The sequence below is a fragment of the Capsicum annuum genome, chromosome 10, assembly GCF_002878395.1.
Source record: "Capsicum annuum cultivar UCD-10X-F1 chromosome 10, UCD10Xv1.1, whole genome shotgun sequence".
Classification (NCBI taxonomy): domain Eukaryota; kingdom Viridiplantae; phylum Streptophyta; class Magnoliopsida; order Solanales; family Solanaceae; genus Capsicum; species Capsicum annuum.
In genome coordinates, this window is record NC_061120.1 from 119,283,804 (window position 1) to 119,309,493 (window position 25,690).

Below are 25,690 nucleotides of genomic sequence, written 5' to 3' on the forward strand. Positions count from 1 at the left end.
TGACTGACCATGGCTCTAAATAATCAGCTAAATTGTTGGGTACAAGTACCCCCAGGACTCGATAGAACAAAATAAGAGACATGTCATAAACTTGAAATATGTAAACTAAGCTTTTGATCATTTTTCATTCATTGGGGCATTTTAACAAACACTTGCATGTCATGAACTTAAACACATGCTAACATGATATAACTTCACTATTCAACTCACATGTTAAATTCATCAATCATTTGAAAGGCATAAATTATGCACATAGTACTAATCAACATGTGAGCACAGAATTTCAATATTAAATTCACCATTTGAAGGCTTTAGCATGATTTCACATGGTAACACATATAAATCAATTAACTCCACATGAAATTGATCATGAAACATAGATTTGAAACCCAATTAATCATTTTTAAACATGAATATTATCAAACCCAACATGGAATTCATACACTTGAAGTCTAAAAATAGATTCTTGGTCTCCAAGGGTGGAAGGGACCCTTATATAAACATTTCACATACCTTAGTTAAGAAATTTCTGAAAGTTGATGGGAATCTTGAGTTCTTGATTTGAAATTGAATCTTCTAGGGTTTTGTTCTTGAGCAATTTTGAGAAAAGATGAGTTTAATTGATCTCTAAGGTGATAAATTTCATGTTTTGGGGATGAAGGTTAAGGGAAAAAGACCCAAATACCCCCAAGGATACGGTATATTAATGACTGCAAAACTGTACCATCGACACGTAGATCAACGCGCTGCCTCCATTGGCATCTATGCGATAGGCAATGTGTTGCGTTGAGTCCACATCGACTCACTGGAAATTAACGGTGGGAGTTGGGGAAAATATTTATTAACGCAATAGTCAATGTTGCATGCTAAGATCGCGTTGATCCACTATTTTAAGGTTCCAAAGGAGCTTCAAACGAAGTTCGAAAAATCCAAAACTTGTCCAGAAATACCTACGGACATTCCTGATCATGAATCAACCTAAATATCCACCTATAATAGATGTAAAGACTATGAAATAAGATCGCCAACTTTCGAAGGCTAGAATGACACTAAGTCTGAATACTTTGCTAGAATATTCTAAGTCTGGGTCCCTTAACAAACTTAGAGGACTGAATTAAGCTAAGAATTCTGCGGGATCTTTCAACGTATGAATAAAATCATGATCTGTAGGTATAAAAAAAGTTTGTATAGGACTTAAATTGGTATTTAAGTCATCAATCCTGTAGTGGATACATGTTTGCTAGGATTTGATACTACATGAAATATGTTCAGAGTACATTGTGTTGATTCCCTTAATATGACGAAGGGACTATACCTAACAATTTTTATTTCCTTTCAATTGAATTTACTTGAAGTCTTGCGATAATGTTTCGTCAAGGTATAGTCTAGTCCAACTTGATTCAATCTTATTACTTCTTAAGTTTAAAAGAAATTGAGGAATATCTAGTTGCCGAATAGTAATATTCTATTTGAGAATAGTCTCTTGTGTAGAGTATGATCTTCATCTGTACATGAATAAAGGCTAAGTGTAATTTATTTATTCGATTTGATGTGTTATCTTCATGTTGAGTTTATCGTATCTAGTGTATCTCTTTCTTTCTAATTGTGAAGTTATATGCCCTCTCTAACTCTTTTTCTTCCTTATTTTACATATACTCATAAATTGGAGTTTCGCAACGAAATTTGTTTTGAGCCCACATCGGGTCAATGCTACAGGATCATAAGAGCTTTGGAATCGCGCAAATTAGAAGCCCAAACTCCTAAACGAAGTCTAGTATTCCTTAGTCTTTTTTGATTTTATCATATAGTTGGTTATGTTTTTTTTTTTAGAATGATGGATTAATTCTTATTCCTGCTATTAAACTTGTTCAAGGTAAATTTGATTTGTTTATTATTTGTTGATTCTTTGTAGTTGTTTAAGGTCCCAATTTTTGCAAATTAATGCATGATTAATTAGCTCGTAAAAGATAATATAGATTTTGTCATTTAGTTAACCCTTCTAAAAGTTAAGTTTGCCTCAAACAACGTCGTTTTCTTAACGTAGCAATCTCCTTAACTTTCTATAATAACAAATGAATTTCAGAACTAAATTAATAGGAAGGCAAGTCGCCAAATTCGAATTTCGGTAAAATTCATTCGCTACTTTATTTCAACAAGTTAGTAACTCTAACATTTTAGCATTTGCTTGAGTTTTTCCTTTTCCAGCTTTCAAAAGACTAAACCGCGAGGTATATTTATATATGCGCTACAATATACAAGGTATCTGACATCATCATCATTTATCGTAAATTTTTACTATTACTTACATCTTATTTCAATCGCAAATTCATATTCCGCTATTAAGTTTATTTTTTTACTCACTATTTTTAAATCTCACAAATAAATAAATAAATATGTGAATAAACAAATAAATGCATAAATTAATGAACATTGTCATATATTAGTCTATTTTAATCAAATTTAGTGTACCTTGATGCGAGATATATATATATATATATATATATATATATATATATATATATATATATATAATTTCACAATAAATGCACCTATGTATATTTAGTCCTGAACACAAATTACATTTCATACATAATTATATTTATAAGAAAATAAATTCTCACATGATATTAAATTATACTTATTTTACTCAGTTATTAATTCCCTAATATATTTACCCTTAGGTGTTACTAAATTTTTTGCAAAAATTATAAGTTATTGAAATCTCTAAAATGCGAACATCTGATTTTTTCAGTCTCTCATTTCATATCTTTAAAATGCACATATATTTTACAATAAATTATATCCTTGTATATTGTATACTTGAAATTTTCTTTTTAATAAAATTTTGCTTATAATCGTTTTAAGCAAATAGCGAATTAAAAGTTTTTCCTAATAATTTCCTAAACTAAGTGCAAGACTATCTTCGGATAGACTCTGAGGGGTGCCTAACACCTTCCCCTCGAGTAACTAAAACCCTTACCCAAAATCTCAAAAAAGTTTTGAAATACCAAAACAGAGTTTTATAATAACAATGGTTTTTCCTCATTTTCCTAAAAAGTTAGGTAGCGACTCTAAAAAGTGATTTTCAAAACCCAAGAGTCTTAAACGCCACCTTACGTTGTGTGCTGTTTTGACCAGTTTGAAATAGGGCGTGATAGAATAACGACTTTGCTGGGGAGTAATTGAAATTAGGTTTTAACCTTAATACGCTTAGTTTAGGATTTTTATACTTTTACTGTGTTGTTTGGTTTGCATGTATTATGTCATGCTCTGTGTGAAAGAACACAAGCCAAATCTAAACTTGCATTCCTTATTTGTTTGAACAACACTACTTGTTACTGTTTGACACTTGCATTTTTCTATTGAGTCCTTAGTCGTACATAATTCACACACCGTGGTTCACGCGGGGGGTGTCTTACACTTCCCCAAACCTTCTTTGGATTCCTTACTTTCAGAGTCGGTACAATTAGGTTAGTGTACCTTCTCGCAGCTATTCAGTCCCACTCTCCAACATTTAGGAAAAAATCTTACTCTAGTAATAGGTCATATTGCATACACCTGAGCCGAGATGATTCAAGGAATCATCGTTGCTATTAGGAAACCACTCTTTTGTCAAAGGTTACAAACCTGTCGACATATTTTTGTGTGACGATTGATGTTAACGGTTTGAACTAAAACACATAATGGATTTGAGATAAATGTCTTACTATACCCTCTTTTTTTTTTCCTTCCAGATGAATATCAACCCAAATTTACCAAACATCCAAATGGTCATCTCTGCCCCTGATATCCTATAGAACTGGTGAGGAAACATTCGTGTGGTGCATATTGCTGAGGTTCGAGAACATTTGGGGGCTCTATTATCGCTAATGAGGGTTCGAGCCAATAAGGCCCTCATTACACTATTGATGGAGTTCTGGGACCCAAACACAATGACCTTTCAGATTCTTGGATTTCGAGATCATCCCTACTCTGGAGGAAACTAGTTGCTTTGCTGAGTTGCCACTTCATGGGAGGCTGCCGGTACTCCCGTCACCTGTAAGGAATGAGGATTTCTTGAGGCTTTTGGCATTGGATATATTTTCTTCACTATGGAACGTGAAGGATGTTAAGGTAATGCTGGAGTACCTTTTGCTGAAGAAACGGTCATTTGTAGAGTTACGACGAGCAGAAGAATGAGTTTGTTTGTACTCACAGATAATGGGTGCATATGTGATCGAGGGTCTTCGTATTGGCTTTTTTGGGAACCATGATATTCCCAATAAGACGACATTGTGTTGACATTAATATTCTACCAGTGGTAATGAATGTCTTTCCAAAGCCACAAAGGCTTATTTAGTACACATGATACTTGCAAAGGTATTCCAATCATTATTCGCCTACTCTAGAGGACATGACTTCTTTGGGGGTTGCAACTTGCTGCTACAGATTTAGGCGATAGAACACTTCTATCGTCACCTTCCATAGATGGATTATACGATTGATGCACGCAACCAAATTCAGAGTCATGAGGATCGCTTATGGTTTTGGATTACGCCAACTGGGGAGAAAGAGTGGTGCGAGTTTTTAACCAATCTTATAGGGACTCCATCCAATGGAAATATTCTTGGATGGGGGGATTTGCCTTCGTTAGAACTAGACATCAATACTTTATTGAGCTGATCGGGCTATATGGCATCCAGCCATATGGGCCTCTGCGGGTCCTTAGACAATTTAGCGTCATCCAGAATATCCCGCTTTGGTCTACCATGGTACTTCACGAGGACAGTTTTGCTGCTTTAATTTTGACGGCACGAGTGACGAACCTGCAGATAGAGTGGGATTACATGGTTATACTAAAGATAGAAGGAGAGAAATGGTGCACGCTAGAATATTATATATGGCGCACCACCTTGAGTCATATAGCTAGATCGAGTGAAGATAGTTTTCGAGGACTCACCGACCCTCAGTGGGTCGAATAGGTCAGAAGAGAGGTGCTTTCCTGCATGGATCTGACTACACCCATGTTCAATCAAATAATCTTAGGCTCTATTGATAACCTGCTTTCGGTGATCGAGAAAGACCCCGAAGAGGACCCTGAAGAGGACCTCGAAGAGCACCCCAAAGAAGACCCAAAATAGAGGGAAGAAAACCCTTAAAAAGGCTCAGAAACTGGTTCCAACATTTATGATCCCAAGGATAGAGGGGAAATAGATGTAGATATAACACCTTATCATGGCCCAAATGGATCCCCAGAGTACCACCCAAGGTCATACTTTGATACGGGTAGTGATGCGGAGATGATGCCACCTGGCCCTAGACTTCTTTTCTTGTTGTATCTTTTTATTTCCCTAAAAGAATTGTATGGCCCACCCCATTGTAAGTCCTTGCTGCCATCCTTGTACTTTCTTTTAAGCTATCTTCGATGTATTTTTATGTAATCGTTTGAAGCTTTTGTTCAATGAAAGTCATGTTATTCTCAAATCCAAATATGTTTAAATAGATCGTTTACCATCACATTGATTGTAACGTAAGCCTACCTCTGGCAAAAAAAGGTTCTATATTAAGACGCGTTTGAATGTCGCCAACTTGGCGTATATATATGTTACTTGCTTGTTATATTTTCATAATTTCCCAAACTAACATAGTTTTTTTTTTTTCTTTTTTTCTTTTTTTCTTTTGTTTATCAATCCCCTTAAAAGAAAGTTGATAAGTGTTAACTGGAAAACTGGTGGAATCCCAATACAACCTTCGATCAAAAGATAAAATTAGTAACAAAAATAAGGCTGTGATGATACCAGTAGATGAATCCGAAAGCTCTCAAAGGCTGTCAAACACTCAGAACGACGAGCAAATGGCCAATATGGTGTAAGAAATTAAAGTGCTAAAGGAATAACTACGTCAAATGCAGGATCTAACCAAGCTTACAATAGCTAAATTTCTTGCTCAGTTGTGGTTCCAAATATTGAATTACCTCCAGGCACCCCCGCTAACCAAGTAAACATACCGCATGCTCAAGCCCCACCTGTTCTTCAACCCACTATCAAAACTGTAAATTTTTATTCATCTCCTGCTCAGAACTTTACTGTTCTAGTCTATCCAGAAATACAACACATAACCGAGGCACATGTCACTTGTGAGATACCTGTGCCACCTGTATATACTACCGAAGCTCCTACTTTTGCAATGTCTGCAACTCTTAAGGTTCCATATGAGGTTGACCAGTACGCAGGATTGGGAAAGGATGTCCAATCAAGTGAAAAAGGGTCGATAGCAGCCCAGTTCGAAAGTCTAAAGATGGCATTTAGGAGCATGGAAATCACCATAGGGACTGAAAGCCTAGACTACGATGACTTATGCATTCATCCAGACATCGACATGTTGGTGGGGTACAAACCACCAAAGTTCGATGTGTTTGACGGAAGGGGTAACCCGCATGCACATTTGAGGGCTTATTGCGATAAGTTGGTCGGTGTGGAAAGAAACGAGAAGTTGAGAATGAAGCTGTTCATTCGGAGTTTATCAGGAGAAGCTTTGACTTGGTACACCTAACAAGACCCCCATAAGTGGCGTGACTAGTGGGAAATGGCTGAGAACTTCATGAGTCACTTCAGATTTAACACTGAGATTTCCTCAGACAGGTTCTCATTGGCTAACATATAAAAAAAGCCATCAGAGTTATTTCAAGAGTACGCATAGCGTTGGAGGACCGAGGCTACTAGGATCTAGCCTCTACTGGATGAAAATGAGCTCTCCAAGTATTTTATCCGAGCTTAAGAGGGTTTTTATTTTGACAAGATGATGTCAATGATGGGCCTAAAGTTTGTGGAGTCGGTAAAGATGGGAGATTTCATAGAAGAAGGCTTCAAGTCAGGGAAGATCCAATCTATGGTTGCACTGCAAGCCTCAAGTAAGGCCATATAGTCTGGTTCTATCAATGACAATAAGAAAAAGAGGAAAGATATCTCAGTCGCCACACCGTACTACCAACCTGGAAATTCTTCCTACCGTTACCCTAATATCCCCTAAATTGTTGCCCATGTCCCAGTGCACAATACTCAACCGCATTACAATCTACTTCGAGCTCCAGCATACCAAATTTGTCAACACCAAATGCCCCTGTCCAAGCTCTATCTCACCAAAATAGACCAACCTATATGCCAAGACCACATCCAAATTTTAAAGCCAGAAATACTCACACTTACACACCAATTGTAGAACCTTTGTCCTAGTTGTTTGAGAGATTGAGGGCAGCAGGTTTATTGCACCCAATTAAAGGAAAGGCCCATGATCCGACCTCTCAAAACTTCAACGATAATAAGTGATGCGCCTATCACTCAGGAGTCCAGGGGCTTGACAAAGAAGACTACTACAGCTTGAAGAATCAAATTGAGTCTCTGATAAGGAGGGATATAATTAAATGCATCATTGTAGCTCCAAATGTGAACAACAACCCTTTGCCAAATCATGGAAATCGAGAAGTCAATATGATTACTCTAGAGGAGGATTATGATTTGGAAGGAACTATTATGCCCACGTGGAATGCAGAACAAATCGCCACTGCATCCCCATCACAACCATTTACCAAAGTTTAGTTGAGGGAATCTATAACTATTCAGACTTACCTACCGAGAGTCGTAGTGACCACATTAGCCACTGAGAGGCCCGACTATGACCCCAAAGCAGTCTCGTAGGACTTTTGAACTGAAGCCAAGGTCAAAGTGATAAATACCACTGTGGCTCAAGGGATGCCCAGGTCAGGAAGGTGTTATGAGGCAGAGAAACCGAGTTGATAAGCTCTCGAGAAAGATCAGAACTCGAAGAGGAATATTACAGATGCTGAAGCTGCATAATTTTGGAAAAAGATGCAACCCAAGGACTATTTAGTTGAAGATCAGCTCAAGAAGACACCGGCCCACATATCTGTTATGTCCCTGCTTATAAGTTCTAAAGCCCGTAGGAATGCTTTGATGGAGGTTTTATGTGGTGTTAGTATACCAAAGGAGACCATTAGTGAGACTTTGGCTGCACCAATAAGGCGAGTGGTAGAAATAAATAAGGTCTCTTTTCATGATGATGAGCTACCATCAGAGGGAGCTGCACACAACAAAGCACTTCATATCATAGTCAGATATTATGACAAAATTATGAACAGGGTTTTGATCGATGGTGGTTCAGGTTGTAATATTTTTCCATTCTCTACCCTAAGGAATTTGGGTGTAAACATAAAAGATATCAGGAAGAGTCGGGTAAAGGTTAGAGTCTTTGATGGGTCGCAAGTGAGTGTCATCGAAGAAATTTGCTTGACACTGCAGATAGGACCAGCAGAATTTCTTATCCTATTTCAGGTCATGGATGTATCGTCTAGCTACAACCTGCTACTGGGAAGGCCATAGATCCACATGACAAGAGCCGTTCCTTCTACTCTTTATCAGTGTGTAAAGTTTGAGTTAGGTTGCATAGAAGTTACTGTCCATGGAGAGCTTAATTGTAACACCTCGAGTATGGTACCCAGGATGCTACACAGTGCTCGTAATCCCAAAATACCACAAGCTAACCCTTAACTGATATCTGAAACTAAGCACTGAATAATACACTGTAAAATTTGTGAAAAACTAGCGGAAACTTGCCATAAGGTTCAATACTTAGATAAAACTGAATAAAGTATAATAATACTAAAACTAAAACAACTGTCTGAAAATACTCTAATCTGAAAAAACCTCTAAACTATCTGAACTGTGGAGTTAATGGGACAATCCCCCAACTAACTCCGTCTACTAAAAACATTGAATCTAATGCAATACATAAATAAGGAACATCCTCGAATATTGTGGACTCACTGCTAAGTCTACCACTGCTAGATGAATCTGAACTGCTAAGGGTGCTCTAGATCCCGTACTTCTGAACCTATGGTATAAGACACCATAGCACAAGAGCAAAGTATATGTAAGTACGTGAGAATGTATTGGTATGCTAGATGAGGTAAGGCTGAATGCAAAGGTTTACATGCATGAACAATACAGACTTAATATCATGAGACTACTGATTGAGGATACATGCATGAGTGCATAAACTATAACTGAAATCATAGTAACACTGAATACTGAATCCTAATAACTAGATTCCTGATGTCTGAGTTTACTAATACGGATATCTGATTGACTGAAGCTGAGATCAATCCTATATAGCGGGTGATCTCTGAATCTGCTTTTAATGCAAATGATTGACTTAATCTGAGTTCAGTCCTATCTAGCGGGTGATCTCTGGATCTATGGAACTATCTAAGTTCTTTACTGATCTGAGTGACTGTATCTGACAGTCTTGATTTCCGTGATACTGATCTGAGTTCTATTCTGAAGACTGAGACTGAAATTGAGACTGTGGAAAGTAGTCATCTAATCGACATGCCCCTTGCTAGCTAGTTTGGGGTCTAACTGTAACCCAGTTGGAAGGGTGTCAGTACCCTGCCACAGGTAAAGACAACTACAATGGGGTCAGTTCTAATCTGGCGGGTGACCCCTGAGATAAGTCCTGTACTAGCAGGTGATCCCTGAGTATGTTAGTCTTATCTAACGGGTGAGACATATTGTACCTACGCTGGTTACGTAGTTCTGGAACTTAAGGATTGCTTCTAGGGATCTCAGTCCTATCTAACGGGTGAGCCCCCATCCCTAAGGTCGCTTAGTGCTGAATTCTAGTCCCAACTAAAAGACTCTGAACTGATTCTTAGACTGTACTAGGCCGAGTTGAATCTATTACTGATTGTACTGATTAACTGAGCTAAAGTGAGTTCACTTGGTTTCGTTGACTGACGGAATACTACTGAGTTCTGAATTGATTATTGAACTGAAGCTGGAATGCTACTGATACTGAGATCACTGAGATTTCCTAAGTTCTTAACTGTCTGAGTTCTACTGATTGGCACGATTGTGATTATCTTGAAAACTATCACTGGATCTAGACAATCAGCTAAAATGTCGGGTATAAATACCTCCAGGACTCGATAACATAAATAATACAAGACAGGATAACTCATTCATAACATGGCAATAGGCTATCAGAGCAATACAATCAATGAGGCGACTTCTTCAAGAACTTGGAGGTCTTAAATATGTAATTGTATAGAGAGGCATGCTGTGGTCTCATAACTCATTCAATAAAGATTACACATGAATAGGAATGCATGTAACATATCAAAGTCATTCACTAAGGCTTTTCAACAAATACTTGGCATGCATGAACTTATACATAATTGGGGTTTTTTGTCATCATGCTATAATGACCCTATTTCCTTCACACAAGCATTTTATCAAACATATGGGAAGCATACTTTGGTCATACAACGTTCAATACACCTAATTAACATGATTACATCAATCAACACGCATCTTGTAGGGTTAATATGAATATCATGAAATTCACCTCATACTAGGACCAAAGTTTGGAACTTTGTAACCAAAACATGAATTAAAATTCAACATTATTATAAACTTCAATCTCAATTCATATAAATCATGAAAACTCATAAATAACAATCGTTATAATTTAAAAAGGGATTCTTGAAATTCTTAGGTGGAAGGAACCCAAGAATCAACATCTAACATACCTAGAAATCTAGATTCTTGAAGTTATTGAAGACTCTTAGAAGGATTCCTGAGATTGCTTTTGAAACTTGGGAGCTAAGGTTTTCTATCTTTGAGAGAGAATGCTTTTGTTCTTCAGGAATAGTGAAAATAAATGAGCAATTTTGGCTATTAAGGGTTTAACTCCCGTGTATAGACTGATTAGGGCTTTAGAGAATTAACTAAATGGTCCCTGAAATTTAAATAACGAAACCTGAATAAAAATCCCGATTTTTCATGCTGGCACGATGCGATGAAATCGCGCTAGCTCACTGAAAACTGGACGACTGGGAAATGGACCCTTGGTGCAATGCGCCATAATCGTAGAGGCTCACTGGATTTTGACAATTGCCATTTTGGCTGGCTCCACGACGCGCTAAAGTACCAGGTGGTACACTGTCTTACTAAAATGGCTCTAACTCTTCGTCCGAGTGTCGGATTTAGGCAAATTTGGTATCGATGGAAAGCTTATTCAATTTCTCATATGATAAAAATTCAATATATTTAAAATACTATAAGGAATAAAAAGATATTCATCTATGAAGCAAGATTTTTGATGTTCTAGGGATGAATCGAAGCTAGATAGAATATGAGGTATTCATCAGTCATCCTAACTATTCTGTTAATTCAATCCCAATCACCGAGGAGTTAGATGGAGCCACTTTCCATACCTTGGAGATCATGCAAGTTACAAGGACCGATGAGAAGATAGAACCGGTCAAAGTGAAAATGACGAAGGCTGCAAAGATGGTTGCGTCGAAGATGTTGAAATATGGGTATCAACCTAAGACGGGATTAGGACCAAGAGTCGATGGTATATGTGAGCCAATCCAACTGAAGCATCAGAGAGGTACTATAGGTCTAGGATATGAGCCCATTTCTGGAGGAGCCTGCAGTGAAGGGTTTGGAGTGACGATATTTGTGCTAACCCAGTCCCAGTTTCAGGGCAAACAGTTGATGAAGATATCATAGAAGGAATAAGAAATCTATTTGTGGCCGTGATCAAAGAAGAATCGGAGATAGATTTCAAGAAACTTACCATCCGTGATGCTGAACCTGGAGAAGTTTTGCAGAATTGGACCGTTAGCCCATCCCTATTCCGACATGAGTCTTGGTTTGTGGGATTGTTGTTGCTTTTAAAAATTATTTTATTTGCATGATCAATTGAGGCTTGAATCAAGTCGAAGATCTTTTTGCTACTCGCCTCTCGCCAAAGCCAGTGCTTCATTAATAAAAGTCCTTATATTCAAAACTTATTTTCCTATTTTCAATATCTATTTACTTTACTCATTTTTTATACTTTTCAGCGCAAATATTAAGAAAAATCCTCGTTCCACGATTATGACATGTAACGAATCCGTTGTGCAAAATGCAAACGATGAGCAATAGTATGAGGAGTACGATGAGAGCATGATGCCTGAAAACCTGCCGTAGGAGATCGAGCATCTTAAGAGTCAAAAGAAGCCTAATATAGACGAAACTGAAGTTGTCAATTTGGGTGATGAAGAAATGACAAAGGAAACACGAGTCAACATATACTTGGAGGGTGAAAGGAAGTAGGAATTGATAAGTCTGTTCAAGTAATACATCGACGTGTTTGCTTGGCACTACAACAAATATGATATTTAGCCACAAATGTTTTAGCTACGATATAAAATTCGTCACCAATTATTCACTTTTTATGACAAAAGTTACCTTTCATTGTTAAATACATGGGTCACATATTTTTAGTGACAAAATATAAATTTTCGTAGCACAATTTTGTCCTCTAAAGTTTTCCTCCAAAAAATGAGTTGGCGCCATTTTACTAAGCAACATTAGTCACAAATTATGTGTTATTAGTGACACATTATTTTGTCACTAATAATTTATCTAGTTTGTGACAAATCAAATTTTTGTCTTAAAACTAATTAATTTTTGGACACAAAAAAATTATCACAAAAAATATGTTGTTCCAATAGTGACAAATTTTGTAGTTAAATATTGTAAGCTTTAGCCATAAACTTTATATTTAATTGTGACATTAGGTTTTGTCACTAATAATATATATAATTAGTGATGATCATTTTATTGTTTCTAATCAATCTATGATTTAGTGACAATTAAAATTTGTCACAAAATTTACAAGATATAAATAGCGACGACTTTAAAATTTGTAGTTGAATAATTCAACTATTTCCGACAAAAAAATTCGTAGCAAAATACAAAATTTTCTTTGGCTACTATTATTAATGATTACAATTAGAGCAATGTATTATGCGGACAAGAACAGAATTGATGGATATCAGATGGCCCAAGAAGCTTCGAAAAGTTTTTTACCCTCTTTAAAATAGTTCGTTCCATATAAAATAATATCATTACTATACAGCAAATGTATCACTACTATATGTGTATGAAAAATGTATCATGTGCAGAAAAAATTGTATCATTTTTGTATCACTAAAGAATACAACTATTTTCATCATATTATAGAAATTGTATCAATATGTATATCTCTGAAAGATGTATCGTACATAATGAAACTGTATCATTGTTGTTTAAAATATGTATCTCTATGTATATAAAAATGTATTATTATTATTATATAATTTATAAATAATAAATGTATTAATTCTCACTAATTATACATTCATATACAATTAGTATACACATATTATACATATTTTGGGATATTAGTTTAACCGCACGTGCCTCGCGTATATAATATTTGATTATTTAAAATTAAATAATTTTATCTATTGCAGAGATTTTTAGTGACGTGTAAAAATTTCAACTCACTTTTTGAAGATCCTTAATATTTTAATAAAATAATATAAATATAAACATATATTATAGTGTGACACATATATATTTTACCACGAGAAGTTTCAAGTGATTGATCAATCATCACTTTTGTGTTTGTCATGCAGTATCTCTTTTCCTGGCTGCCAGAGGCTAAGAGAGATGCATTAATTTGAACCATCTTTGTGGCATGATTATTTTTCTTTTTTTTCTCTATTTAAATTTTTTTGTTGTTTCTAAAGTCAAATCCTTACCAAATCATTGATTACATTGTTATTACGTACTTAAAATTTTTAAAATTTGATACTTCTTAAATTTTTCTTATTCTGACGCTGGTATATTTATTTCTAGTTTTGTAAATCTTCTTAAAATCAAATTTAGTTGATTTAGAATTGTTAAACTAATGAAAAAAGTTTTTGTTGTCATTAATTCAGATGACTTCTAATAAGAAAAAGTTTTATCATAAATATATTTAATTAATTTTAAACACTTAAATATTAGAAAAAATCATTAATTTTTATTAATTCTAATAATAAATTTTTTACCATAAATATATTTAATTAATTTAACACTTAAATATAAGAAAAAATATGAAAAAGATAATTTTTTCTAAAACAAAAACTTTTAATGAAGGACAAAAAGTTCAAACAATATTTCTAAGGCCATTCACACTTTTAATATATTATAGATATAGAAGATTATAGATTATCGATATAAATATAGATTACAGATATAGATTATAGATTATTGATTTCTTGAACACACCAAGTATAACAACAACATCCTAGTTAATTTTATTATTTTCCTCATATAATTTTAATTTAGTTATTAATTTTAATTGATAAGTATTTTGAGGTCAGCTAATATTTTTTTAAAACATTCCATAATTTACGACCCCCTTTTTCATGTATAAAAGAAAAAAAAATAATCCTCAACATAGTTCTAGAAAAGGAAAAACTACCTTTTTTTGTCAGATGTATGTTGATAAAATTTTTTAATTTTAAAGGGTTTTAATTTTTTTCTTCTTAAGTATCATATTTTTTATGCCTAGAGAAATTTTCAAATTTAGTGTTCTACCGAATTCTAATTAGTGTTACCTACGTTCTTTGTCATTTTCTTTGTTTAGTTTTAGGTATAATTGGTTAGTTTAATAAAGAAAGGATTGTTATAAGTTAATAAAATTATAATTGATTTTAAAATTTTAAATATTAAGACTTTAATATTGTTCAAATAAGGAAAGATATAGAAAGCAGAACTTTAGTTTATTTGAAAATAATAAGTATTATAATTTTACTATCTTTATATTTAAAAATAATAATTTAATTATTTTCATAATATTTTGAATTTAAAGCCAACTAAAAGTTGTATTAGTTTTTACCTTATTTAAATTATATAATTTAGGACTTTCAAATCAACTAATATTTTGTATTGATTCTTTCCTTATTAAAGGACTCTTACATTATATAGAAACATGAAAAAAACATCGTGTTTTTCTATAAGTGTGAAGACCCTTAGAAAAACGATTTGAACTTTTCGCCTTTCATTAAAAGATTTCGTAATATAAAGAGAATAATGAGTTGTAATTTTTTTTTTCCAATTAAAATATCTTCCATGTTAATTTTTCCTATTTATTGAAATATCCATTTTTAAAATAATTATGTTGGCCATCCGTATCCTAACATAAAGACACTACAATTAATTGTACACAATTGATAAACTCATCTTTTTACTATTTTTCTCATATAATTTTAGTTTAATTGTTATTACTTATTTGTAAGATATATAAAAATAAAGACACGAATGTCAGCTTAATTATTAGTACTTATAAAAATAAAGACACGAATGTCATCTTAATTATTAGTACTTATTAAAAGTTTAATTATTAGTTTAATTAAAACATTCCATGATTAGAATATTATGTTAGATATTCGTATCCTAATATAAAGAGACAAAAATCAATTTGCAAAATTTTCTTCACAATTAAAATATCTTCCATTTTGATTGTTCCTTTTTATTGAGACATCCCATAATTAAAAAATATGTTGGATATTTGTATCCTAACATAAAGACACTGTAATTATGGTAAAATTTTCTTATATAAATTTTATAACTTTTATGCCAATTGAAGTTTCAGGCACCACTGCTAAGAATCACATGTTATTCTTCTACATATAGTAGGTAATTTAACATTTTCTCAGTAAATAAGTTATTTGTTGGAGATTGCTACCTCTATCTATGTCAATCAAGTATTAAATAGTGAGTCGTTGATACTGCCAGCCTTTATTATCTGTAATTGTTGCTATTTGTGTAGGTGTAATAGTCAATGGTAGATGTGTTTTGGGTGATAAGATTAGATTTGTTGGGGTTATTTGAATCCGAGATTAGTCATGTAGTGCTTAGTGCTTTGGGGGTGATTAAGGGCTAATTTATTGAAAATTTAGCTAAATACATCGTGTTGAATACATGATTTGTTTGTGCTTTAGTGATTTGTTAATTTATCATGTTGAATGCTTAATTGAATTACGTGATTTGGTTTAGCCCCTTGAAACAATGTTGTTGCGTCTTGTTTATTGAATGCCATATTATTTATTCTTGCCTTTAAGTTGTCAATCAAGCTTCCTATGCGTGCCATAATTGTGACTTGAGAAAAAGAAACAAAGATTGATTTATTTAATGTAATGATGAATTGAAATTGAGAAACAAATGAGGCGTTACATAAGTATTTTAAGGGAAAGCAAAAATTTGGTTTTCCCATTTATATAGAAAGACACTAAAAATCTTTTGGATGATTTTCTTATACAATAGTAGCAATTTGTTTTGCTACAGACCTCTTAACATGCTATAAAATCTTATTAATTTCCCCAATCATATTGTGTGTTATTTTTATTCAAAATTCACAGAATTGCCGCCACCAATATGTTATCCTTCTTTTCCTTATTCACAAGGCCTTGTCATTTTGCTTTAGGTAAATTTCAATCATTTAAATACCATTACACTGTTTTACTAATAATTGTTAGCGTGAGTTATCATGATGGTGTGTTTTATAGGGAGAATTATGAATCATCAAGGGTTGGCCACTGCTATAAATTATAATCAAGCTTTGGGAGAAAAACTTAGTTGTGAAGATCGCAATCAAACGTGGTATTTAGAACACAGACAAGAAGTTCGTGTCTGATCCTCATGAACAAAGCATATACGTTCCTACATTTTTTACATTTATTTTTAGTCAAGAGTCTATTGAAAGCACTCTTCCTAACCTCGCAACGAAAGAGGTATAGTCTGCATACATTGAATCCCTTTTGGACTCGTGAATTTACGCGAAGAATATATATCATTGTTGTTGCAGTATTTCATGATATCATAACATATGAATTCTAATCTTGAATTATTTTTTTACACAGGTTGTGGAAGGTAGAAATCAAGACTAGTTACTACTTACTACAAAAAATGCTTTTGCGATGATATTTTGAGAAGAAACCTTCATTTTATATCTTTGTTTTATAAATGTTTAGTATATCTCAGTTAGACTTTCAAGTTGAATGAATTTTGGTCACTGTTGATTTTTATTTAAGCATATCTAGTGAGATATTATCTCGTGAGTGTCATTTTGGTTGTTCTTAATTAGTATATGACAATGTTTTTAATTTTTTTTTCTTGCTATTATCTTATTTTAGTATGTCATTTTTCTTTAAATTTGTGTAATGCTCTTTATAATGAAGTTTAAGATATTTATGTAAGATTTCAGTTTCAAATTATGAAAACCTAACTAGCTAAATACAAATGGTTGTGATTAGTGATGAAATATTTTGTCCGTCATATATTTGTCATCAAATTACAATATTTGGTGACAAGAGTATATTTTGTTCCTAAATAGCCCACTTATTACCTACAAATTAACTTTATATTTTGTGACAATTGCTATCGTCGCTAATTATGCCATATTCTAGTGACAAAATTATTTCGTAGGTAAAAAAAATATTTTTAGTGACAACGTGATCACTTTCAGCTACAAAATGATAAGAAAATACTATTGACACTAATTTATACATTTATAGATAAATAGAGAATGCGTATGTAAAAGATAGTATTTAGTAACGAAATAATTTTTGTTCCGCGACAAAATACATAGAAGATTAGAGACAAATTAATTCATCACTAATTCAAATAAACAGTTAGTGACACATCATTTTTGTCGGTATTATAACTTCTTTAGTGACAAAAAAATTACTATTACCTACAAAAATATAGTTTTTATGATGAACAAGATCGTCATAAATGCTATGCATTTGGGGACAACAAATATTTTCGTACTTAATGCAAGTCAATTTAGTGACGAAGCACTAAGTCATCTCAACATACATTTAATGACCCATGATTTAGGAACGAACGAGCGACGATTATAATTTCGTCCTGAAAGATATTTTGTGACAAAATATGAAATAAACAAGAGACTCTATTTGAAATAATAAAAATGGGTACCCCATAAAGGCGAGCTATCTCTTGAAAGTAGATACGAGCTAAAAACTTGACTCTGAAAGAAATCTAAATATACATGAAATGATCTAATTTGTCCAGTCGATCTACAATGACCCAAATGATGTCCAAACTACAAGAAATGTGAGGTAAACCACTCACGAAATCAACAGTAATCCGCTATCACTTTTACTCAGGAATGGGTAGAGTCTCTGAAGTAATCCACTAGGTCTCAGATGCTCAAACTTTACCTACTGACAACGCAAAAATCAACCTACAAAGTCTGTCGCATTTTTCTTATACCACTCCACCATTAATGTTGTCTCAAATATCTATATATATTAGCTGTACCAAGATGAATAACGTATCTAGAGCTATGAGCCACCCGTAGAATCAATTGAATCAAGTCTCCAACCTCGAAACACAAGTATGGCCATCGAATCTCAAAATGCCTCAAAATCTAAGGTGAAATTCCTAGAGTCACCTCTCGGTACCTAGTCTCAAAGGCTACAAAGTCTACTATCCTTAATTTTTCGACCCTAAATCTGCTTTATTAGGGTAGAATTGGCCTCAACACTAGCGAGAATCCTCTTGGGTTTGAGATGTCTTCCACTGCCTTCCAGCTCAAGGTCTATTGCCATATTCACCTTACATGGATGGTATAGAATGAAAATGTCATAGTTCTTTAACAACTTAATCCACCTACGTTGTCTCGATTAATCTCTCTCTGGTCAGAATGTACTAAATACTACAATGTTCTGTGAATATATCATAGAGAATACCATACAAGTAAAGTATCTAAATCTGAAGTGCGAAATCCATCGCCACCAACTCTAAATCATGATTAGGGTGGTTACGCTAGTTAACCTTCAGTTAATTCAAAGCATATGCAATAACTCAGACCTTCTTCATTGTAGCACACCTAAACAGACACCAAAAGCATCATAATTGTAATACCTCTTATGTTTCTAAGCTAGGAAGTAAATAAGTATTCCTCCGTATGAAATCTCCTATCCTGTGACTCATACTTGAGTACATGACTTAAAATGAATATCCTAGTGATAGGATAGCTTATGATGCATTAAGCATGTTCATATGAGTCACTTAAGGTAATACAAGCTAAGAGTTTTTGAATCCATCAAGTTTTAGTGTTTGATTTTTCAAGGGTCATCTTTGAACGAGTATAACTCGATGTTAATGTGGTATTTTGGCTGATTTAGACCCACAAATTGTATATAATCAAAGATTTCCAACGATACCAATTTTGCCTCAATCCAATACCCCAGCAAAAAGTTATGCCCATTTTCGTGAGATACAATAAGGATAGGCGATTGGTTAAGCGCCGCCCAACCCAAACATAGGCGATTAGTTAGGCACCGCCTAACCTAGCTTAGGCAATCACTTGGGCACCGCCTAAGTCAGTTCCAGGTGCCAGAAACACTCCGTTTTGAGTTATTTTAAGGGTAATTAAGTCTTTTAACACTCCTTACACGTCCTTAAACTTAACCCCATAAAATATATAGCTTCTAAACATATTACAACCCTATTATCATCTCAAAGCTCATCATCCAAGAGCACTAACAGATAAAAATAACTAGGGTTGCGTAACTAAGCTTGAAGATCCGATTTTAAGAAAATTCCTCCGTCAATCATCAAGAATCTTTCTTCTAAGGTATGCGTGAGTTGATATATGGATCCCTTTCATCCATAAAGCTCAAAAACCCTCTTTTTAATTATAAAATATGACTTCTATATTGTTGGGTGTTGATGATCATGTTGTTGATATTGAGTGATTCCCAAGATGGAATCTTTATATGTTTTTTTGAATTTCATGATATCATATGAGTTGGAAACATGTAAATTTAGTTGTTCATGATGTATAATTTGATGATTTCACCTATGCTTAAGATGTGCATGTAAGGTGTTTGATAAAATGCCTAAGAAACTAGAAATCATGCAATATAGCTAAATTGTGACTAAGTGAAGGATTCATGATATGCCCTTACGTTCCAATGACTTCTATGTTGTTAATCTGCCTTGTAAATGTTGTTGGAATACTCATGAACTATTCTTATGAGATTATGCTATGTTTACTTGCAAATCCTACTTATGAACAAGATGTATGATAACCATGCAATCCACATGAACTTCCATGCTATTGGTATGTGTTGCTAATATAATTATGCAATGAACATGATTTTAAGATTGCGCAAGTACTTCCATGTGATATGAAATCCTTTCCATGCAATACGTTGTTGATAACCATGCTTAGTATGAGATCCCTACTATGATATTATAAATTATGGACTCTACTCTTATGATCAAGTCAGTCATGTGTGTCAGTTTCCTTCCATCGAGTCTTGGGGGTACTTATACCCAAAAACTATAGCTGTGTGCCTAGAGCCATGTCATGTTTCACGATATCTGAAATCAAGCTATGATTCCATAGACTTCAGTCAGTCATGTGACTCAGGAAAACCTCATGATCTTAGTTAGTTGTCAGATATCAGTAACATTTTGCCAGTCAACGGAATTCAATAAGATTAAGTCATGCACAGTCAGTTATTCATGTTCAGTCCCTCCAGATGGGAGTAGAGGTTAGAACTGAGTGAACCCAAGGATGGGAAATTACCCACCAGTTCAGGGTGTGATTCTTAGTAGTCATCCTTGTGTTCTAGAACTAAATAGCCAACGTAGGTTGAGATATCTTAACCCATTAGATTAGGGTTGATGGGTGGCTTAACCCGTCAGTTTAGGGTTCCCACCATTCTCATTGAGTACCCGCCAGATAAGTGTCACTCACAGGCTGTCCTTACCCGTGGCATGGTATTGACACCCCTCCAATCAGGGCAGAGATTGGACCCCAGCTTAGCCATAACGACATACATGGGGCATGTCGGTTAAACACTACTTCCGACAGTTTCAGTATCAGTCTCAGTAAAAGAACTCAGGGCTTTATTCAGATTTTATATATATAGGACTGTCAGATATAGTCGTCCATGTTATCAGTTTCAATATCAGTCATGACAGTGATCAGTAAACCATTTATTAGCTTACAGGTCATGCTATCACGTATTTACGATCTCAATTTCTATATATGTTTGATTGCACTCCCATGTTCATATTAGTCAGTCAGTGTTGTTCATGCATGAAACCCTTTATGTTCAGCCTACTTTTCTCGTATACTCAGTACTCCAGTTGTACTGACACATTTGCGCTATGGTGCTATCTTTTCATGTTACACCATAGGTTCCGAGACACGAGCTCTAGCCAAGCAGTAGCGGTAGCATTCCAGTCGCAGAGATATAGTGAGTCCTTATTGATTCGAGGACAATATAATTTGATTCATTTAATTCTTTCTTCAGTTCAGTTTTATGGAGTTAGTTGGAGATGTGTTCCTTCAACTCCTTATTCAGATTATTTAAAGGCTTTCAGATTTATGTTCAGACTTAGCTTTCAGATTGAGTTGTTTTGGGTATTTTCATCCACATGGTTTTATTTAGTTGAACCTTATGGCCTTACAGTTCTATGTATTCTGCATTATTATATCATGATTTGCAATATACAGGTACAGATATCAATCATGGGTTAGCTTGTGGTCCCTAGAGGTCATGAGCACCGTGTAGCATCCTGGTTCAGTGGATCGAGGTGTTACAAACTTGGTATCAGAGCCTAAGGTTCAATAGAGTCCTAGGAAGTCTGAAAGCTGCATCTAGTAGATTCTTGTACATTGGTGTGTTGCACACCACGTTTATGTGCAGGAGGCTATAAGATATTTTAGGAACAACCACCTTTCTTTATTATTCATGTCATGCTAGTGAGCATAATCACAAGTTAAAATCTCAGTCTAATCCACTCTTTTCTTATTCCAGACCATGGCCCCAAAGAGAAGAAACCAGCCAGCTCCTCAGCCCAAAAATCCTTTGGGCGAACATGTTTCCATGCGGAGTTTAGAGCCGTATTTACCACACTTGCTCAGTCCATGGATGCATAGACTGAATGGCCACCTGTCATTCCAGCCAATAATTTGGCCAATCCCAAAGCAGCTAGGGTTCGGGACTTCACCCGGATAAACCCTCAATCTTTCCATGGGTCTAAGTCTGATGAGGACCCTCAGGAGTTCATTGACCAAGTCCAGAAGGTCATTGACATCATGGGTGTTACTTTTATTAAGAGTGTTGAGTTAGGCTCCTACCAGTTACAGGATGTTGCTCATGATTGGTACAAATAGTAGAAGTCTGAGAGGTTAGATGATACAGGCCCTATCAAGTGGGAGGAATTTGTCACAGCCTTCTTAGACAGATTCTTTCCCCAAGAGCTGAGGAAAGCCAAAGTTCTTGAGTTCATCAACCTCAGGTAGGGGAATATGATGGTTAGAGGGTATTCTCTCAGATTTACTCAGCTAGCCAAGTATGCTCCTCATGTGGTTGCAGACAATAGAGCTAAGATGAGCAAGTTTGTGTCAGGGGTCAATGAGTGTAGGTCTGCGATGCTGATCGGTGATATGACCTTAGCCAAACTCATGACCCATGCCCAACAAGTAGAAGAGCAGAAGTTTAAGACTAGGGAGAGGCAGAGCAAGAGAGCAAGGTCAGGTAATTTCAACTTTGCTCACCCCAAGTTAGATGGAGGAAACCGTTCACAGTTTTGCTCCAAGTCAGCCATTCCAGCTCCTTCCTCTGCGAGCACTCCAGTTTCAAAGTTCAGAGACGATAATAGAGACAAAGCGCCAGGCTCTAAATCTTAGGGCAGTGTTAGTAGTGCCCGAACGAATCTCCTTTGTCAGACTTGTGGTAAGAACCACACGGGCATTTGCAGAGCCAGTAGTGATGTCTGTTTTGGTTGTGTTAATCCAGGCCACAGGATTAGGGAGTGTCTACAGTCAAGTCTTCAGGGTCAGCAAAATCATTCTACAGCTCAGTCCAGTCACCCGAACCAGCAAGGTGCCATTTTTAGTGCTACCAGTGGGCAACGCCCAAACAGACTCTATGATCTTCAGTCCCGACAGGATCAGGAAAATTCTCCTGATGTCATTACTGGTATGTTATAGATTTTTCCATGTTTATGTTTATGCTTTGCTATACCCAGGTGCATCTTTATCTTTTGTTACTCCATACATAGCAGGCGATTTCGGAATCAGTCCTGAAGTCCTAGCAGAGCCCTTCTCAGTCTCTACCCTAGTGGGTAAAACCATCATAGCCCGATGAATATACAGGAACTGCCCAGTTATGATATCTCAGAAATCCACGTCAGCAGATTTAGTGGAGTTAAAGATGATTGATTTTGATGTTATTCTTGGAATGGATTGGCTTTATTCCTGCTATGCCACAGTCGACTGCAGAAATAGGATAGTTTAGTTTTAGTTCCCGAATAAGCCCGTCCTAGAGTGGAAGGGTAGCATTTCAGAGTTCAGGGGTCAACTTGTTTCCTACCTTTGGGTAGGAAAAATGATTTCTAAGGTGTGTATGTATCATCTCGTGCATGTTAAAGATTCCAGTTCTGGATATCCCAGCCTCAAAACAGTCCCTGTTGTTAATGAATACTTAGATATCTTTCCCGAAGATTTTCTAGGCATTCCTCTCGAAAGGGAAATAGACTTCGGCATAGACCTTCTTCCAAATACTTAACCTATTTCTATTCCGCCATACAAAATGGCACCAGCAGAACTCAAGGAACTAAAAGATCAGTTGAAGGATCTCTTAGATAAGGGATTCATCAGACCCAACGTTTCCCCATGGGGTACACCAGTATTATTCGTGCGCAAGAAATACGGTTCTCTCAGGATGTGTATTGATTATCATCAACTCAACAAGGTCACGGTCAAGAATAGATATCCTCTTCCCAGGATTGATGATTTATTTGACCAACTTCAGGGTTCCAGTTACTTCTTTAAGATAGACCTCAGATCAGGCTATCATCAGCTCAGAGTTAGAGAATGTGACAACTCGAAGACAGCTTTCCGTACTCGGTATGGTCACTTTGAATTTTTAGTCATGTCATTTGGTCTTACCAATTCCCCTGCAGCTTTTATGGATTTGATGAACCGTGTGTTCAAGCAGTACTTAGACATGTTTGTCATAGTCTTCATAGATGATATTCTAGTCTATTCTCGCACAGAGCGTGATCATGCAGACCATCTCAGGATTGTTCTTCAGACACTCAGGGATCACCAGTTATTCGCTAAGTTTAGCAAGTGCAAATTTTGGCTAAGATCAGTAGCATTCCTTGGCCATATTATTTTTGATGATGGCATTAGAGTAGATCCTTAGAAAACCAAGGCAGTAAGAAACTGGCCCAGACCCGTATCTCCATCATATATTAGGAGTTTCTTGGGTTTGGCTGGCTATTACAGATGGTTTGTCGAGGGATTTTCTTCTATTATATCTCCCATGTCCAGATCGACTCAGAAGAAGATTAAGTTTCAGTGGTAAGATTCATGCGAGAAGAGCTTTTAAGAGTTGAAGACTCGACCATCTCCGCTCTAGTTCTAGCTATTCGAGATGGTTTAGACAATTTTATAGTTTATTGTGATGCATCCAGAATAGGTTTAGGTTGTGTCCTCATGCAACATGGTAAGGTCATAGCCTATGCCTCCAGACAGTTAAAGCCACATGAGAAAAATTATCCTACTCATGATCTTAAGTTAGTAGCGGTAGTTTTTGCCTTGAAGATTTGGAGGCATTATCTCTATGGAGTTCATGTAGATGTCTTCACAGACCATAAAAGTCTCCAGTATGTCTTTTGCTAGAAAGATCTCAATCTTCACCAGAGAAGGTGGTTAGAGGTCTTGAAGGATTATGACATGAGTGTTCTTTATCATCCGGGCAAGGCCAATATTGTGGCTGACGCTCTCAGTCGACTCTCCATGGGTAGTATTTCTCACGTTGAGGATATTAAGAAAAAGATGGCTCAGGAGATCCATCAGCTTACCAGACTAGGCGTTCGCTTAGTCGATTCTTCAGAGAGTGGTTTATGTGTTCATAGTAGTTCAGAGTCATCTCTAGTTTCCGAGGTGAAAAAGAAACAAGACAGGGATCCTAGCCTTGTCAAGCTCAAAGAGTCAGTTCAGAATCAGAAAGTCGAGGTTTTCTCCCAAGGGGGAGATGGTGTTCTTCATTGTCAAGGTCGTCTATGTGTTCCAGGTATAGATAAATTGAGGCAGCAAATACTTGCAGAAACGCATAGTGCGCGATACTCTATTCATCCAGGGGCCACTATGATGTACCGCGACATGTGGAAGATCTATTGGCGGAGTGGAATGAAGAGAGATGTTGCAGAGTTTGTGGCTAAGTGCTCTACATATCAGAAGGTTAAGATAGAGCATCAGAAACCTAGTGGTTCCATGCAAGATTTCACCATTCCTACTTGGAAGTGGGAAGAAGTTAACATGGACTTCATGACGGGTTTGCCTAGAACTCGTCATCAGCATGATTCAGTCTCGGTCATTATAGATAGAATGACCAAGTCAGCTCATTTCCTTCCTGTTCGTACTTCTTATTCCGCCGAGGATTATGCTAAACTCTATATTAGGGATTTAGTCAGGTTACACGGTGTTCCACTATCTATCATCTCAGACAGAGGTACCGAGTTCACTTTTCACTTTTGGAAAGCATTCCAAAGGGGTCTCGATACCCAAGTCCATCTCAGCACAGCATTTCATCCTCAGAAAGATGGTCAAGTAGAGAGGACCATTCAGACTCTTGAAGATATGCTAAGGGCGTGTGCAATTGACTTTAAGGGAAGTTGGGATGACCACTTGACTTTGATTGAGTTTGCATACAACAATAGCTATCATTCTAGTATTCAGATGGCTTCGAATGGAGCCATCTGAATAC